This window comes from Rattus norvegicus, chromosome 4, assembly GCF_021556685.1.
Source record: "Rattus norvegicus strain SHRSP/BbbUtx chromosome 4, alternate assembly SHRSP_T2T, whole genome shotgun sequence".
Lineage (NCBI taxonomy): Eukaryota > Metazoa > Chordata > Mammalia > Rodentia > Muridae > Rattus > Rattus norvegicus.
In genome coordinates, this window is record NC_141537.1 from 40412350 (window position 1) to 40427250 (window position 14901).

Here is a 14901-nt window from a genome sequence, read left to right on the forward strand (position 1 = left end):
TCTCCTGCTCACCCAAACCCACACACCTAGCCAGGCCAGAGATCTCCTTGGGGAGTCCCCAGCACAGAGTCCCACAAAATTCCTTTAGATAATATATGAATATGTTCTTGCGAATGACATTAGAACCTGGCCGTACTTCTCTATCTTTGTTTCCCAGTCTTCATTAGGTCCAAAGCAGGCCCCCAAAATTGTCACTGTCAATGTCCTGTGTTAGAGTCTGGTCTCAGCTCAGGTTGTACTCTGACGTGACAAACAAAAACCTAATGTCAGCATTCTTCAGAAATCTCATGAACCAGGTTTTTGTTTATCGGGAAAAGACAATACTTTCTTTACACACTCCCAACAGTCAACTACTTCTGCCAAATGGGATCTAGTTCCTGATTACCCCAAATAGACCATACCAGCTTAAAGTTCCCACACTGGCCATCAGGCTGTTTTGACCTCTAATATATCTCCTAGTGCTCTAACTCCCTGACTGTTTTGGCTCAAACATTACTGTTCCCCCACTACTACCAGTTCCCATGAAACTGAAGAGGTTTTTCCCAACACCTACTCTTCTTTTCCTCCAAGAGACAGCACTTTGATCCTTAATAAAGGTTTCTTTCTACCCACAGAATGGTCTAGTTCAGTAGCCTTCACTTACAGTAAGCTTCCTGGACCATATGCTACCTCCAGGATATGTGACTGGTTTGCCAGTCAGAAATATTGGTCTGATATATCCACAAAATGAATACTTCCTCTTTTTAAGTTAACTATTTTTGACATGTTGCTACAGCACCTGAAAATGTATTATACTTTGTTATCAAATCTGAATCAGGAAGCGTTGCCAACTAGCACCAACTAAGTACTACCCTCATGTAGGTACTACTCAGGATACTTTGCAAGTACTTTTTTCCTTATTCAGAATCAAAGCAGTATGATTTGAACAACTTACCCTCAAATCAGAAGCAAATAGGCACTGAATGGTAAAACTAAGGTTAATAGCACAGTTTGTTTTTTTTCTTATTTTAAATAACTGCACAATTACATCATTCTCCCTCCCATTTTTTCCTCAAAATCTTTCCATACAACCTTTATTTCAATTTCCTAGACTAATTTTCCATTACTTATTATTACATGCATATACATACACACATACATACATACATACATACATACATACATACTGGTATACATACATACATACATGCATACATACATACATGCATATATACAAACATACATCTTCTTCAGTCTGTATAATCTTACTTGTTACATTCTCGAGGCTGAAAACCTGGTATTGGATAACCAATTGGTGTGCTCTTCTCTAGGAAAGACTAATTCTCCCATTCTCAGTATCCCATAGTTTGCCTTAGTTCTTTGCATAGAGGCGAATCCTCATGGGCTTATCACCATATATTTGGCATGCCTTTTTGGTTATTCTTGTTCATCTCATATTTAAGAATTCATTAGAGTGAGAATGTATCAGTGTAGCTTCTGAAATTTCTAGAAGACATGCTGTTATATCAGAACCCTTGATTCTCTGGGTCATAACAATCTTTCTGATCTTACAACCACTACAGTGGTTTACACATATTCACTGGGACTGGGCTCTGCAATTCTTTATTTTTAATTGGTTGTGGTTTTTCTGTAATGGTTCTCATATGTTGTAAAGAGAAATTTCTTTGATAAGGAGTGGGGATAATACAAACTGTAAATATAAAGAAAATAAGGACAAATATTTGGAGTGTACTTATGTATTATGTTGGTTTGGTAAAGTGGTGGTTTTAGGTTCTCTTCCAAAATTCATAAGTTTATTAGGCCTGTGTAGTAGGCTAGGTTTCCAGTAACAAGCATGATTTCCCTCCTTTTGATTGGATCTTAAGTAGAATTAGAGAACTCTTAAAAACTAATAAGTGCCCCTTCTGGTTGTAATGCCATTCTACTTGTGCTGTGTTTCACAGGTGTAATAACTGAGTCTGTCTGTTGGTTGCCTCCCTTCTTTACAAGCTTGCATGATGCCTTCTGGTACCATGAAATAAAGGAAGAGGAACTTAGATCAGTTTTAGCTCATCTGAGTCCTGTATCTAAAGTGCATGGGGTCTTTAGCAACAAGGACTTACCTTTCCCTACTGGGAATTAGCAAAGGGCAATAGCAGCTGCCTGCATGTTTTGGGAATCTTTTGAACAACCCTGGCAAACTATATTTAGAAAATTCTTTTTACTTTCATGGGTTTTGCAATTAACCCAGGGCATATACTCACTTGTGAAAATATGGAGCTAAGAGCTTCCAGTGAGAAAGACCATACAATTGTTATCTTTCTGGGTCTCGGTTATTTCACTTAGTGTGACCTTTTCTTGACCCACACATTTACTTGCAAAGTTCATGATTTCATTTTTTCTTTACTATTGAATAGTATTTCATTGTATACATATATGTGTGTGTGTGCATGTGCGTGTGTGTGTATATATATATACAGATATGTATATATATGTAATATATTCATCAAGTCAAGTACATTCAGATTGTTTCCATTCCTTAGCTATTATGAATGGAGCAGCAGTGAACATGGCTGGTAAATACGGAGTCCTTTAGGCATATATCAAGGAGAGGTGTTTGAAACCAAAGCTCTCAATACCTAAAAAGCATCACTCTGTTTCTCGCTTCAATTTTTGACAAAGAAAATATTTAGGTAGGTATATATCTGTCTTCTTGTTATTTCAATATTTGTTTTCCTGAATTATAATCTGAAAATGTTTTCATTTCTATCAAACTTATCTAATGATACATACTAGAAGAATATCAGTGTAAATTTTGGAAAACATGAAAATCTTTGCCACTTAGGATATTAGCCGTTGATATTCAATACACTTAGTTATAGTCTGAGTTTCGTAACCGTAGTTTCCCAGGTCTGATCATCTTTCCCTTCTGTTCTTGGCTACGTAACTTTAATTGAAGGCACCTTAGGCTTCTTAAGTCATCTATAGTTAATTGTTTTCTTCCTCCATAAGCCTCATATCCTTTCATTATCTACATCAGAAAACAAAAGGGGCTGTTCTACTGATTATTGATAAAAGTGTAAAGGCTTTAGTCATGTAGTCCTGAGCATATAGCTTGCATGGTCACTCTGTACATGTATTTAGTGGGCTGAACATTTTGCCTGTGTTCATCTACAGACTCCTTATTTCACATGAACTCAGAGCAGGCCCAGCCCAGTGAAGCAGGTATTTTCCTTACACAGGAAATAAGCACTTGCTATGGAAAGTAAGGCTTCCCTCTCACCCAAATTGAGTTGGCTCCTGCAGCCAAAGGCTGAGTTACCTTTAATGTATAATCCAATGTATTAGCACAGTAAACACTAGGATTCTCTAGATCAAAATTCTATAAAATATTAAAACATACTTTTACTTGGAGAAAAAAATGAAATGCAAACTTAAACTTTAGCTTATCATCTTGCTGAAAGAGCTGAACTATTTTTGGTAGATTGAAACATAATCTCATGATTCTTGTTTGCAAATTATAGCATTCCCCTAACACATCTCCTGTGATGTTTGTCACTTTGCACAAAGACTTATTTCATTGCTTCTTAATATTAGAAAATGATATTAAGTTTTTATTTTGAGAAAAATAACTCCATGACCCTTAGCACTTCCAAACCATTATTCCAAAGTACAAAGAGTGTCTCACTAACTTGCAAATTTCACCCTTCTTGATTTGTCTGAGCTGTTTGAAAGCCAATGGACATTGCATAAACAGATGTAAAGATTGTCTTCTCTGTGGGCTTATAATTGGTCCATTAATAATAACTAAGTGCCAGCCTGCACTTTTCCTGAGAAAATATGATAAGGGTTGCACAGAAAAGTTGGCATCTTCACAGTTCCATTAATGACTCCAGAAAAATCTTCGCTGAATTGAAGCAGAAAACCAATTTACCAGATCACCAGTTGAAACAGGATGTTCCCACTCATCCAAAGTCTACTTACTGTATATTTGACTCTCTCCTCTGAGAGGCATAGAAATCACTCACAGTCAGATACCTCGTTATCCAAAGATAGACCAGCAGGTACAATACAGGCAAGGTAGATGGTTGTACTGATTTTTCTCCAGTCGAGCATGGTTGAGCTTTCCAATGTGTGAGGGAGTAAAAGATAAGAGGCAAGATACATGGAGCAGAAACTTAGTTTATATTGGAAGGGATATTATCCAATGCGTGAAAAGTCCTCATTTCAATCCCTGCTCTCAAAATCTCTTTTCCCTTAAGCATAGATAAGTGAGTAAATACATAAAATATCTTTCTCCTCCAATTTTTCCTGTGCACATGCTTTTGGATATTCTTCTTTATAATCATCTTTTCAGGATATGATGAGTTCCTAACTATAATATATCTGTCTCACACAACATGTTTTATCCCAGTAGAACCAAATGTTAGAGGTTAAAGGAGAAACTAAAGGAATACAATCAAAACAGTTGGACTTCACTTGAAAGGCTCTTTGAAGGGGTAGATCAATGGAAAGAGATTCAAGTATGGAAATCAATCCAGCTGCCAGGAGAACCTTACCCTTGTCCTTTAGAAAAGGTTAATAAGAATTTATTATTAATGGGCCTGAACTTATGATTTCAACGAAATGTGACTAATAGTCATAAGCCAGGGACATCGATTGAGAAAGAAAGTAATGACATGAGGTTATTTCTGGAGAAGACTCTGACTATTGTACCATCCTAAGGCAACACACAAGTGGAGATCACTCTGTGCCAGATGCAAGGTGTCAAGCCAGAGTTTCCCAGAGATCTCCTGGAAGCATATAGCGTTTCCCCCTTTTCAGTAAGCACTTTATACACCTGCAGACAAAGACAGTCTTTAAAACCTTTTCACAATGTCACTCCTTGATGTTCTGTGACCAGATGTTAACAATCTGCTTTTATTCCCTCTATCTCACTGTTTGCCTGAATGCTCTCTGTTAATATTAATAGGAATTATAGAACAAAAAGAATAGGTTTGTTAGAGCCTGACTTTCTTATTTGTAATCCCAGTCAAAATCTACATGTTTAAAACCATCCCACTCCCATACATAAGATTCTATGGACTATAAATTGTATTGCTCTTATATCTGTCAAATAATTATTCACCACCTTTTTGAAAAAGCATTATATGATGACTTGGGACAGGGATTTGCTGATGAATATGAATTCTCTCTCTCTTTCTTTGCTGACTGCACCTTTATAAGGTTATCCATCACCATTGATACAGAATCTGTGATACTGTGGGAGAGAAACTGTCTCTGACGTTTCCAAATCAAGCAGTGACTACTTACAAACTGTTAAGACCTCTATTTGGAAAGGTAATATCTAGTAATATTATATTATACCCTCCCTCCCCCAATAGAATTCCTCTTATAAGGGAGAAGTTATCCTTAGATTGCAACTTTTTTAACTTAAAAATAAAGATTTTTTCAGTAGTTCTTTAAGGGTTTTTTGTTTGTTTCCTCTTTAAGGGCATCTACTTGTTTACTTGTGTTGTCCTGTATTTCCTTAAGGGAGTTATTTATCACTTTCTTAAAGTCCTCCCTCGTCATGATGAAATGTGATTTTAAATCTAGGTCTTGCTTTTCCAGTGTGTTTGGATATCCAGTGATTGCTTTGGTGGGAGAACTCGGGTCTGATGATGCCAAGTAGTCTTGGTTTTCGTTGCTTGGGTTCCTGCGCTTGCCTCTCACCATCAAGTTGTCTCTGGTGTTAGCCGTTCTTGCTGTTTCTAATGGTGGCTTGACCTCCCTGTGGGCCTGTGTGCCAGCAGTCCTGTAAACCTCTTTTACTGTTTTCTTTCAGCAAGTTATGGGAACAGAGTGTTCTGCTCTTCCCAAATGCTGGAATTACCCAAGATGCACAGACCACATGAAACTCAAGGATGACCAAAATGCGGATGCTTCACTCCTTCTTTAAAAGGGGAACAAGAATATATATAGGAGGGGATAGGGAGGCAAAGTTTGGAGCAGAGACTGAAGGAACAGCCACTCAGAGCCTGCCCCACATTTGGCATACACACACACACACACACACACACACAGCCACCAAAACTAGATAAGATGGATGGAGCTAAGAAGTGCATGATGACAGGAACCGGATATAGATCTCTCCTGAGAGAAGTAGCCAGAACATGTCAAATACAGAGGTGAATGCCAGCAGCAAACCACTGGACTGAGAACGGGATCCCCAGTTGGAGGAATTAGAGAAAGGTCTGAAGGAGCTGAATGAGCTTGCAACCCCATAAGAACAACAATCCCAAACAACCAGAGCTTCCAGGGATTAAACCATTACCCAAAAATTATACATGGACTGACCCTCCAACTGCATAGGTTGCAGTGAATAGCCTTATTGGGGCACCAGTGAAAGGGGAAGCCCTTGGTCCTGCCAAGATTGGACCCCCAGTGTAGGGGATTGTTGTGGGGAAAGTAATGGGGGTGGAGGATGGGGAGACGAACACCCGTATATAAGGGGAGAGGGAGGGGTTAGGGGGCTGATGGACCAGAAACTGGGAAAGGGAATAACACCTGAAATGTAAATAAGAAATACCCAATTTAATAAAAATTGAAGAACAAAAAAGAAAAACTACTGTATATATTAACTTAGAAAAAAATGAAGCTTTTGTCTTTGGACTGAACGTGTGATTAATCTATTTTAATTGACTTCTACAGAAAACCAGTGAAGAGTAACAATACTGATGTGAAGAAAACTCATTCTAAGACATACAGGTTCTTTATGTCTGAAAACAGCAGTATCTGAAAACACGCTTAAATTTAAATGTTTTATCTTATACTAAATTACAAGGTTAAGTTTTTAACTAGTTACTAACTCATGGTAGTGTAAAGAAGTTTAATTCCTCATGCCCATATCAGGTGAGTGGTGTTTCTTTCTTTGAAATAGGGGTCTCATCATGTTTCTTGGCTAGCCAAGAAATCACTACAGGGACTAAGTTGGCCTTGAATTCCTTGATCTTCCTACTTCTGGCTCCCAAGTTTTGGTCTTGAAGGACTGTACCAGCACACCTGACTTAGTGGTATTTCTGAACTATTCATACCCTAGACCCTCTAAAAGAACAATATAAACAACCTTCTATCATCTCCACACAGAGCAAGACTTAACCATAAACAAAGACCTCAGGGACTCTGCTGTCCTCTTCAGCACTAGAAAAATCAAATCTTTTTTCCCAACTTAATTGACAAATAAAGCAAATGTGACTCTTTATATCTGTAGATAGATATATAGAGATAGATAGACAGATAGATAGACAGATAGATAGATGTGTGTGTGTGTGTGTGTGTGTGTGTGTTGGAAATTAGTAAATAAAACATTCCCAGAACTACAAAACAATTCATAAATGTAGCATTTTATGGTAAGAACACTAGCTAATATCAAGTGATTTATTATCAAATATAGCCAGGAATTCCCAACCTCAGAGCTTAATCATCGAAGTGAACTTTTTACACTTTGACCAACATCTTTTCCAGCCCTCTCTTACAGCTGTGGCCACCATTATCTTCTGCTCCTGTGGTCCAGATATTTTTCTTTCTCTCTTTTTTTGTCCTATTTTTATTAGATATATTTCTTTATTTACATTTCAAATGTTATTCCCTTTCCCAGTTTTCAGTCCATAAGCCCCCATCCCCTCCCCATGTCCCATACAGATGTCCCCCCCATCCAACTCCCTTACTGCCCCTTCCGACATTCCCCTGCACTGGGGGTCCAACCTTGACAGGACCAAGGGCTTTCCCTTCCACTTGTGCCCCAACAAGGCTATTCTCTGCTACATATGAAGTGAGAGGCCTGGATCATGTAGAAAATAGCACACTGTCTCTATGTGCTAGCCTTGCTTGACTGATTGTGCATCTTGGTTTAGCCACAAATAGCAATCTTTTCTTCTTTTTAAAAGCTTAATAATACCCAATTCTGTGTATGTTCATACACTTATATATAAAACATTGTATAGTTATCTTAAGTAATGTGTGTATATGTGTGTATATGTATGTATGCATTATACATACATATGTGCACATATGTAATCCATTAGTTTATATGCTGATAGACTAAGTTAATTCTATATCTTGGCTATTATAAAAATGTTAAGATGAAGATAAGAGTGCAGGTTTATCTTCAACATACCAAACTGGTATGGATGTAATTCATTATATTACTGCTATTACATCATTTACTTATCTTGTTTCTGTGGCATGACATAAGCAGCCCATCCTGTTGGGAAACTGGTATGCGGTGGGCATGTGAAGCAGTTGGTTACTCATGTCTGCAGTCAAGAAGCACAACGAGCTATATCCTGCTACCCAGCTCCTTTCTCCTGGAATTCTAGCTCATGGAGTGGTGATTCACACATTCAGGGCTGCTCTTTTTACTTCAGTTAAATGTCTCTGTGAGCATCCTCACAGATAAACCTAGAGATTGTTGCTAAGTCCAGTTAAGCTCAAAATGAAGATTAACTAGTGCACTCACCAGTGGCTACAAGACTTCATCCATATAAGACAAAATGTAAGTGAAAGGGTGAAATTGGACTGGCTCAACTTTTTTCCAAGACTATCAAAGCTTGTATCTCATCAGGGGATGTGTTCTTATTTCAGCCCAAAGTCCTCATTGGCAAATAGATCTGTACACTCTCTAATTTGGCCCAATCGGCCCTTCCCTATCTTTCAAACTCTCTAACTAAGTAACTTTATATTTTTATATTCTTGCCAAATTTTTCCTTGGCCTTCATAATTGAAACCCAGTTCAGCCCTGAAAATATGTTTGCACTTTAGATTCCAAATTTTGACAATCTTTCTTTCACCCTTCTATGCTATAGCTCCTGAAAACATCTTCCTGCATAATCTTTCTTGTTCTCATCTTATCTAATAATTGCCACTTTAACTCTTTCAAAGCTCACATTTTCTTAAAAAGCATTCCAACCACCCAATTCCAAGTACATGAGTCCTCTCTCTTGGATTATTATGTAAGTACAGTATAGCATCTAGAAAGGGTTAAGATAGCCTCCAAGGTATTCAGGATGGAGAAGAGGTGTCTGTCGATTCATTTTTTGGTGACAATGTAAGTTGTCACTGTAATACAAAATAAAGATTCTAGTTTCAAGAATGTGCCTCTTTTTAAAAATTTAATTACTTATGTAATGTCATTCTTTTATATTGAACTCTGACATTTAAATATACTTAGAGGTGTCTAGCAGAATGCCTCCATGAAGGCCTAGATGGGAGTCTGAAATAGGCATGTCACAAACCAATCACTTCTAGACTTTTCAGGGCATCAAGACTCATTTTCTCATATAGAAAAGCAAATAAACCTTATCAAAGCCTTTCGTAAGTAAAGGTTGAAATTATTGTGAACAGATGAGATTTCAGTAGAACAAGACCAACATAAACAGATAAACCAGGAAAGGGGATGTGGAGGATGGGTTAGAAGAATATGAGATGTCATTTCCCTATTATTTACTATATACATTATGAAAATTATTGAATAGAAACTATATAATAGGCATTAACATTCCATTTTCCATACAGGTTGAGTGACATATTTTACACCTTCAAAGGTGATTTCCTAAATGTGAATTTGAATGAAAAAAGACTTTAACAAAAGACAGGGCCCAAAGTTAATGCAATCAAAGAGGAAAAAAAGAACAGAACACACCCATCAATTTTCCTTTGATCTCTATGTGAAATTATTTAGCAATGATTTTCATGAATTCAAGCTACCTATTAATATTTTTACACATTTTAAATACTAGAAAGTCAAGCATGACACCTGCCTTCTGTGTACCCAATATCAGCTGACGTGGAAGGGTGTCATCGTCACCTCATTCATATGGTAATTGTTTTATAGACTTCACATATATTACAAAGAAACTCAAAATCCACTAAAAAAAGCAATTATTCAATGAGACTGCAGCTTTAGGTACATCATTTATTCTGGGAGAAGAGATGATTAACTTTAGGTGAAATTTCTCTCTATCACAGTAATTCGGAGCATGTGGTATTTTTACTTCATGTCTTACAGAAGTTGAATACTTCCTGCATATTTCCCATGGAAGTAGGCCAAAGAAATTTGTAGGAAATACGAATGCCTTAAGAGAAGCATAACCATTCCTTAACTCACGTTATTGTTTATAGACAGTCATCTTGCTGACATGAGAAAAAATCTTTCTGGTAGATTTTTTTTCATTTTTTTACTTGTTTATTTTATTCATTTACTTGTTTATTTTATTCATTTACTTGTTTATTTTATTCATTTACATTTCAAATGCCACCCTTTTCAGTTTCCCCTCCACAAACCACTATACCCCCTCCCCTTGCCTCTATAAGAGTGAACTCTTACCCACCCACCCACTCATTCTTGCTCCCTAGCATTCCCCTACAATGGGTCATCAGGCCTCCACATGGCCAAGGGTCTCCCCTCCTAGTGATGCAAATAAGACAATCCTCTGCTACATATCCAACTGGATCCATAAGTCCCACCATGTGTACTGTTTGGTTGGTGGTTTAGTCCCTGGAAGCTTTGTGAGGTCTGGTTGGTTGATGTTGTTCTTCTTATGGGGTTGCAAACCCCTTCAGCTCCTCCAGTCCTTGCCCTAGCTTCTCCATTGGGGTTTTCAGGCTCAGTCCGATGTTTGGTTGTGAGCATCTGCATCTGTATTGGTCAGGCTCTGGCAGAGCCTCTCAGGGGACAGCTAAACCAGGCTTCGTCAGCAAGCACTTCTTGGTATCAGCAATAGTGTCTGGGTTTGGTATCTGCCGATGGGATGGATCCCTAGGTGGGGCAGTCTCTTGATGGCCTTTGCTTCAGTCTTTGCTCCACTCTTTATCCCTGCCTTTCCTTTTGTCTGTTAACTTTTTGATCTCACATACCTTGTATCCATTCTCCCTCAACTGCTTAATGTATGGATTTTAAGCTTCTTGTAAAAACAAAAGGAAAAAAACTTAAAAATTTTTACTTAATCATTTATAATAATATTAATATTAATAATAAATAAAAATGTGCAGAGTTTGATCTCTGTAATCCACTGAGGCTGTTGCTTACTGTCTTCCTCAGCCAGCTTTCTTATAGAATGGTACCACTGACAATGGACTTGGTCCATTTTCTTAAGTTATGTTCCCATGTCTCATATGTGTCAAATGGACATAAAATTGTCTAACATAGTTGACCCCGTGTCAACTTGAGACACAAACAGGTCACTGTTAAACCACAACCTTTTTATTCTTGTTCATTCCCAAAATGACACATTAACATTAATTTCACAATATAAAACATTTTACAAACTTTAAAAAGTCCTAGATTCTTTACAAATTCAAAGACTTCAAAACTCAGTCTTTTTAAAAATTCAAAGTCTCTTTTAAAACCTAAAATCTCTTTAAGACTTCAACCTCTTAACTGTTGGCTCCTGTAAAATCAAAAATAAATGAAATACATCCTTGCTTCAAGAGCAAGAATCAGGGCACAGTTACAATATGAATAAAGCAAAACCAACATCTAACAGTGACGATCACTCAACATCCAATATTGTGGATTTGCTTGTGATATTCTGGGATTCTCCAAGGTGTTTGAGTCACTTTTCTAGATATGCAGTCTATAGCACATACAACTTTTCTTCTGGGCTCTGGCTTGCTTCACCCTACAGCTGCTATTATTCTTTATACTGGCATTTCCAAAATGGTGGTGGTTTCCTGTGAAAACTGAGCCTATCTCTCATAGACTCTCTTTATAGTGACAAGTCTCATCTTCTCTTCATGATACTTTCAATCCTAAGCCTTCAACTGTCACCAAGGTTGGACCTTCACTAATGGCCTGTCCTTGCCTTTCAAAGTGCCAAGGTTCACCTGTTCTTCATGATGCCTCAAAACCTGAGTAAATAAAATCTGCCAATTTCAGCTGCCAACACAAGGTACAACCTGGACACTTCTGGAACACAGCATCTGTATACTGACTCTAAAGAAACACCAGAAGATTTTACCTCGGTGAATCTTAGCTACCACTAAATTCTTAGTGCTATCTAAACAGCAGCATTTGTCCCAATAAAGCAAAGGTTTCACTTCAATTGTGCTAGACTCTTCTTAGGCATACCTGACTCTTCAGTCACAGCTAACCAGAATGACAGATTCTTATATATTTGGTTGTGAGCCTATCCTTTAATGGCTGAGCCATCTCTCCAGCCCAGAATGACAGATTCTCAATTAAAAGTTGCAAATGGTCCTAGTAGATTCTTTAAACTTCTCGCTGAAACTTTACAAGCCAGGCCTCCATCTTCTGCACTGCTCTCAACATTCTTATCTTCCAAGCTCTCAATACTCAATGGATATTATAGCCAAAATTTCCAAAGTCCTTCCACAATCCTCTCCAAAACATAATCAAATCTATTGCATCAATATCCCACTCCTGCTGACGACTGATATTAGTTGAGGTTTCCATTGCTTTCTTTGTTGCCCTAATTTCAAAATATATACTTAGCTTCCTATAAATAGCATTTTTTGGTGACAATGCTTTCTTTAGCCATCTTTAGATGTTCTTTAATCATAATTGATGTTGACCAATAAGAAAGCTGAAATATATTCAGGAAGATTTTTCTGTTCCATTTGTTGATCTATCTACTACAGAACAAGAACTCTTGATTTTTTTTTAATTAGAACCATATCTTCCTGATTCTTCATTTCTATTTTTTTCCTTATTTCTTAAACATTTTTTACAGTCCAGACATTATGTCCCTTCTAGTCCACTCTCCCATTGTTCCACATCCCTTTTGTCCTCCTCCTCCCATCTCCAAGAGGGATGTCCCCACTGTTCCTACCCCACCAGATCTCCCCACTCCCTGGGGCCCCATATCTCTCTAAGTTAGGTGCATCATCTCTGACTGAGTCCAGATCCAGCAGTAATCTCATATAACTTTCCTTGTTTATAAGCCACTTTCAATTCAAAGGCCACTGTTTGCCAAGTTTGTTACAATTTAGATAAGAGAAGAGGGTTCCTTTCACTTCCTCCATGCCTTGTCACATTGTAATATGTGTCACATTGCATGAGATGAAGCACAATGACACATATTATTATGTAAATCTCTAGAGATGTAAAACTTGAGAATATCAAACACCCCATAAATGCATAAATTATAGGTGATTATATACCTACAATTGAACAGTTGTCCTTCATTTAAAGATTATGCCCAACATTGTTTTTGTTTTTGTTTTTATTAACTTGAGTATTTCTTATATACATTTCGAGTGTTATTCCCTTTCCCGGCTTCCGGGCAAACATCCCCCTAATCCCTCCCCCTCCCCTTCTTAATGTGTGTTCCCCTCCCCATCCTCCCGCAATTGCCGCCCTCCCCCCAACAATCTAGTTCACTGGGGGTTCAGTCTTAGAAGGACCCAGGGCTTCCCCTTCCACTGGTGCTCTTACTAGGATATTCATTGCTACCTATGGGGTCAGAGTCCAGGGTCAGTCCATGTATAGTCTTTGGGTAGTGGCTTAGTCCCTGGAAGCTCTGGTTGCTTGACATTGTTGTACATATGGGGTCTCGAGCCCCTTCAAGCTCTTCCAGTTCTTTCTCTGATTCCTTCAACGGGGGACCTATTCTCAGTTCAGTGGTTTGCTGCTGGCATTCGCCTCTGTATTTGCTGTATTCTGGCTGTGCCTCTCAGGAGCGATCTACATCCGGCTCCTGTCGGCCTGCACTTCTTTGCTTCATCCATCTTGTCTAATTGGATGGCTGTATATGTGTGGGCCACATGTGGGGCAGTATGCCCAACATTGTTAACTGTTGTTCTATTCATATATCCAGAAACTAGAGGAGAGATAGAGTTAAGAGTAGATTTGTAAGAAGGAACAGTTGGAACTGAAGGGCATTTGAGGGACGGTACGGAAATATGGTATGGTGTGAACTTACTAAAGAAGATAAAGAAGAGGCTAGTGAGGTCTCCTAATACTGGGGGCAACAGAGTGTCACTGGCCATTACTCATCAAAGCCTCAAATTCCAGAACTGGATTGGACTGAATTGAATTATTGGCCAAAAGGGTCATTTGGAAATCCCCAAACAACCCAAGTGTTACCAGTACAGTGGGTTAATCTCTACAAACTATCAGGGCACACTGCTGAGAATGAAACTCACATAACACACTGAATATGGAGAAATCCATGATGGGCTTTAATACCTACATTCCAGTGTCTTTGGGTGGAAGGGTACTCTGTTAGCTACCAAAAGAGAAATATAATCAACAACCCAGCCACAAAACCTTTAACCTACAATCTATCCTGCCTGCAAGATATGTTAGGGCAATGATGGCTCAGAACATGTGAGAGTTGCAAACAAATAATTGATCTGCCTTAAAGACCACTCCATGAGATAGAGCCCATACCTGACATTGCTTTGGAGACCAAGAGCCAGAAAATAGATAGTTCAATGCCCTATGGCAAAAATGTTTCTGTTCAAAACAAAAAAGTAAAGTATCAATAAAATGACTACTAATGGTATTCCATTATCCTCATAGATCAGTGCCTTATTCAGTCACGATAAGAGAAGCTTCTTCCTGCAGCAGATGAGAACAGATGCAGACATACAAAGCCAGACATTACACAAACAGGAGTCCTTGAAACACAGTTCTGTGGAATGTCCCGCCTCATTCTTCCCTTCAGAACTCAGGGAACCTAGCAGAAGAGAAGAAAGAAAGAGTGTAAGAGTTAGAGGAAATAGAAGATAACAAGGCCCTCTTTATCAACTAAGCAAGGCTCATATGAACTTACAAAGACTAAATCAGCAAGCACAAGATCTAAACAACTCTGCACCAAGTCCTCTGATTGTATACTATACCGTCTGCTTAGTGACTTTATATGAGTCTTAGTATTTTAAATGACTGTGATTCTTGTGCCTATTCTTGGGAGTTTTTAC

General features: G+C 38.2%; 1 long non-coding RNA gene across 2 annotated transcripts in view; it reads right to left on the reverse strand.

Annotated features, from left to right (window-relative positions):
• Positions 1–14138: 14138 nt before the first annotated feature.
• LOC102547989 (uncharacterized) overlaps positions 14139–14901 on the reverse strand; it is a 79276-nt gene continuing 78513 nt past the window's right edge. For both annotated transcript variants that reach the window (XR_015687204.1, XR_015687205.1), the window contains exon 4: positions 14139–14660. This is a non-coding gene — a long non-coding RNA (uncharacterized LOC102547989). The remainder of the gene's footprint in view (positions 14661–14901) is intronic.